The sequence below is a fragment of the Crocuta crocuta genome, unplaced genomic scaffold, assembly GCF_008692635.1.
Source record: "Crocuta crocuta isolate KB4526 unplaced genomic scaffold, BGI_CrCroc_1.0 scaffold548, whole genome shotgun sequence".
In the NCBI taxonomy this organism is placed as follows: domain Eukaryota; kingdom Metazoa; phylum Chordata; class Mammalia; order Carnivora; family Hyaenidae; genus Crocuta; species Crocuta crocuta.
In genome coordinates, this window is record NW_027528725.1 from 1,633,431 (window position 1) to 1,637,587 (window position 4,157).

Here is a 4,157-nt window from a genome sequence, read left to right on the forward strand (position 1 = left end):
CACGGCCCCGCCCGCCGCCACTCGCCGGAGGCGGCCGGTGCGCCGGTTGGACAACGTGGCCATTGTTCGCGGAGCCGCGAACCAGGCCAGCGTGCAGGTGGGAGGAAGGCACCGACTGTCCCCCGGACGCGGGCACGGTCCCCACAGGGCTGGGCACGCCGCCTCCGGGGCCAGCCCTCGACCGACCGACCACCGACCGGGCAGCAAGTGGAGTGGTGGGGACTGGGTGGGGGGACGGGGAGAGGGGAAGGGAAAGCAGAGACAGGGAGAGAGAGTGAGAGAAGGGAAAAGATGGGAAGAGACAGGAAAGAAAAAAGAGGGAGAAAGAAACAAAGAGAGTTGGGAGAGGAAGGAGAGAGAGGGGGCAATAAAGCTGCAAAAGAGGAAATGGAGTAAGAGAAACGCTGAAGGAGAAAGGAGAGCGAGAGAGGGCGGAGGAGTAAAAAGGAGGGGGGAGAGAAGGACAGAAAGCAGACAAAGAGAAGAGGGAGGACAGGAGAAAGAGTAGGGGAGGGAGAGACAGACAGACGGATGTGCCACAGAACTGCACCGCAGGCTGCCCAGGAAGCTTCTGGAAAGACCAAGAGTTCACCCTATTTCGTAGAGGGAAGCGGTTCCAAACCCAGCGGAGTCAGCAAAGTGTAATCACACCAGGGGCTTTGCTTAATTACAGGTTTCCGAGCTGGGCTGGAGGAAGAGAGATACTTATGTGTGTCCCGGGGAAGGCCTAGGCAGGCACTCAACTGGTTCGTAAGGTTGGGGAATACAAATTTCCCATCCCCACCGGCTCCCTGCCCAAAGCCCCCAGAGCCAGCACCCCAGAGGAGAGGCTAGGGTCTGCAGCCAGGGAGACTCAGGCTGCCCAGGGAGGGCCATCCTGGCCCGGCTTTGAATGCTCAATGGCTCCAAGGAGTCCCAGGCTCAACCAGCCCACCCGGTGCAGCCGGTCATTGGTGAGGCCGCAGGCCTGGGGAGGCTCCGCCTCGACCTGCGGCAGGGCCATCCACCCTCCTCCCCACCCCCCAACCCCCGGCCTCACTCCCTGGAGGCCAGGGGCCCCCCGGCCCAAGGGGGGAAATCAATCCCGTGCTAATGAATAAAAAGTCCCCTTCATTTCACTGCTGTTTTTGGTTCATTAAATTTTCCACAGATTTGCAGCGAAGAAAACATAATCAATAAACCCCGACAAAAGTGAATGTGTGAGAAAGGCCAGAGAATGGAAAAGCGAGATAAAAGTGATATCAGATCGCAGATTTCAGCAGCAGATGACGAGCTGGGGGCTGAAGAAGAATCTCAATGGACCATCACCCTTTCGCGGCTTTCCTTCCCTTTGCTGCAGCTCTTACATTCAGGACAATAGTAAATGCACTGAAACTTTTTTCTTATGCTAATGCATGAAACCGGGCACTCACAGTTAAAACACACTTCCCAGCAACCTGGTTGTTTTTTGTTTTTGGGTTTTTTTTAGCAACACACTTGCACAGACCTAAAACCACAGTAACGTATTCAGTTTAAAGCAAAATCTCAAAAAAGTGTAAGATGCACTCTTGGGTCATGTCTTAGATGACTTATTTTCTGCCCTCTGTGAGTTTTTCAAGAAACCAGAATCAGAACACACGCAGGATTACCGAGGATGCTTTTGTCGGGGAAGAAATGGGGAGAAGCAAGAGAGTAAAACCGAAGAAAGGACGCTGTTCCTGTCGGTGCATTTTCTCGGGGTTTTTCCACATGGCTTTGTAGGTGAAGAGTGTTTCCTGCCACCCTCAAAATCTAAAAACAATGACCTGTGATCTGTTTTTTTTGAATCTTTTAATCACCCACAGCAAACACCCAAATGAATCTTAGAGAAAACGAGTAACATTGAGTCTGGTGCCGTGTGTCTATTTAAGAACCACAAAGCTACTGCTCTTTACCAAAGGATGCCACCAAACACCGGTGTCCCCTTCCCTGGGGACACAGGACACGAGCCTCAGGACACAATTACAGGGTAGCCTTCCTCCGGGAGGTCTTCAGACTCTGGTGAGCCTTGTTCGCGGAGGCTGCTGCACAGTCTGGGGGTGGGTACAGTCACCTATTCCGCCTCTGGATTTTCTGGAATCTGACAATAGTTCCTCTCTTTGGCATTCTCCACGTGTTTCCTGTGTCCATGCCTCTGACACTTACTGAAAAGAAGAAAGGGGGGAACGGCTTCCCTGGGGTTCCCTTTCAAGGGGCCATGGCCCAGCGCGGACAGCTGTGGCCAGCCGGCGAGGTCCACCCGGCCTGGCCATGTCCTGCACCAAGGTCGGGCTCTGGCACAGGAAGAGATCTCCCCCCCGACTGGGGCCTAAAGAAGGAAGACTAGTTTGCTCCTCCTCCTCCCTCACACCAGCGTCATGAGTGAGGAGTGAGCGTCCTTCAGATGAACACACACTTGGCCAAGAAAAAGCAAGCGCCCTGTACCCGGAGGGCACACGAGGGTGTTGGGCTCTTTCTAAGCATTAACAAGCCAGCGGGGTATGTAGGGTCACGCAGGCCTTCGGAGTGCACACGACAACCTTCTGGTCTCATTTAATGGGAATTGCTGGCATCTGGGGGGGTGAAGTGCCCCCCCTCTGCCCCTGGGAGTGGGGGGCAAGGGAGGCCCTGATGGGAGAAGGGTGTTTATTAGACAAATATCCAATTTTGTCTGCCTGCCTGCCCAATCCCCTGGTTCGCTAATCCAGCCCCATGGGCCGCACTGTGTACAGGGCACTTGTGGGAGTACAAAAAGCATGAAGTATCTGTGTATTTTTCAGTCGGCAGTGCAAACAAGCCGGCTACAGTACACAGCCCCCAAGACCCCCAGAGCCTGGCAGTGAGGCGCTGACCGGTGGCCCTGCGGCCCCCTCTTCCGTCCAGGCAACTCAAAGGCTCTCCTCTGTCCGAGGGTCTCCTGGAGGCCGGGAGCACCCCCCCACCCTGAAAACACAGAGTGGCACTCCAGAAGGGCCTCGCCTAATTCCACACACACACTTCTAGGTGGGCCAAGCCCGGAGTCTCCTCCAAGGCCTTGGCCACGGTCAGTGCAAGCTGGGGAGGGTCCCCACCCACAGCCTGGGAGGTTCTGCGGAAAGAGTCTGGCCCCTGCAAATTCCCCTCAAAATAATTCCCACGAAAGATAAAAACCTCTCTAACGGTCCCGCCCTGTTCCTCGTGAACCTGGCCCGGTTTTTTTGGGGGGGAGGGGGGGCGATGGTTCTCCCTCTCAGCCTCACCCAGTGACTTGGAAAACAGATTGCTCTGACTCATCTCTCAGAAGCCAGAGCAAGGGCCGGCCAGGTCACCTTCATGGGCCCCGAGAACCGCTAACTCACATCCCGAAATCAGCAGGTTTCTCAAAGCAGAAGGACAAGACAAGACCCAACTTGAGTCCTATGAAACAGTCACTAACTTTGAAACTCTCAGACAAGTGACAACTTTCCTTATGTCTGGGTCTGAAGGGAGTTGAAATCAGGGAGACAACCTCACAAGTTCCTGTAACCCTCAGCCAAGGGAAGGGGAAGCAGGCAAGTCTGGGAAAACGAAAGCAAGAAAGATGAAGGAAGAGAAGCCAGAAGTACAATCTGAGGGGCCAGGAGGTAGGGAGGCCTGGAGGGCACACATCTGCAAGGTCTAGAGTCCACATTCTAGAACAGCCCGAGGGCAGACCAGAAGCTGGGAAAAGCCCAAATAAAAAAACAGCAGAATTAAAAGTGGCCAAGCGTGCCCTCCCCTCCCCCAGGGAGGAGACCGGCCCAGGTAGCCACACAAAGAATTCCCTCGGGACCGTGCCACTGCAAAGTGGCTCCAGGCCCTGGGAGGCCTGTCCCCAGGCGCTGGGAAGCGGAGGTATGGAAACTCCAGCCGAGGTAAGGAAATGGGCGGGGAGGGGGCTCCGAGGTGGGGTGGCCAGGACNCTTTACTTTTTGGCACCGAGCCCCCTGAGCATGCCAATACAATATTTGTTTAAACACTATTTTATGCCGCTTGCGAGGGAAACGTTTACTTTCAAATTCTCCAACATCCCCCAGAGCCTCGTCTGCAAACAGCATATGAGCGTTTTACAACTGCTCCCTTTATCTGAAGCTGTCGGGATTAAACCTTCACACGCCCGGGGAGGGCGGCGGGGAGGGGGCCCGGGGCTGCGCGGGGCCCCC

At 55.3% G+C, this 4,157-nt stretch overlaps 1 long non-coding RNA gene across 1 annotated transcript; it reads left to right on the forward strand.

Moving 5' to 3' along the window:
- The first annotated feature begins 26 nt into the window (after window positions 1-26).
- Window positions 27-1,822, forward strand: LOC144224342 (uncharacterized). The gene is made up of 3 exons (XR_013333016.1): window positions 27-97; window positions 674-746; window positions 1,151-1,822. It is a non-coding gene; the product is annotated as an uncharacterized LOC144224342 (long non-coding RNA).
- Window positions 1,823-4,157: the final 2,335 nt, after the last annotated feature.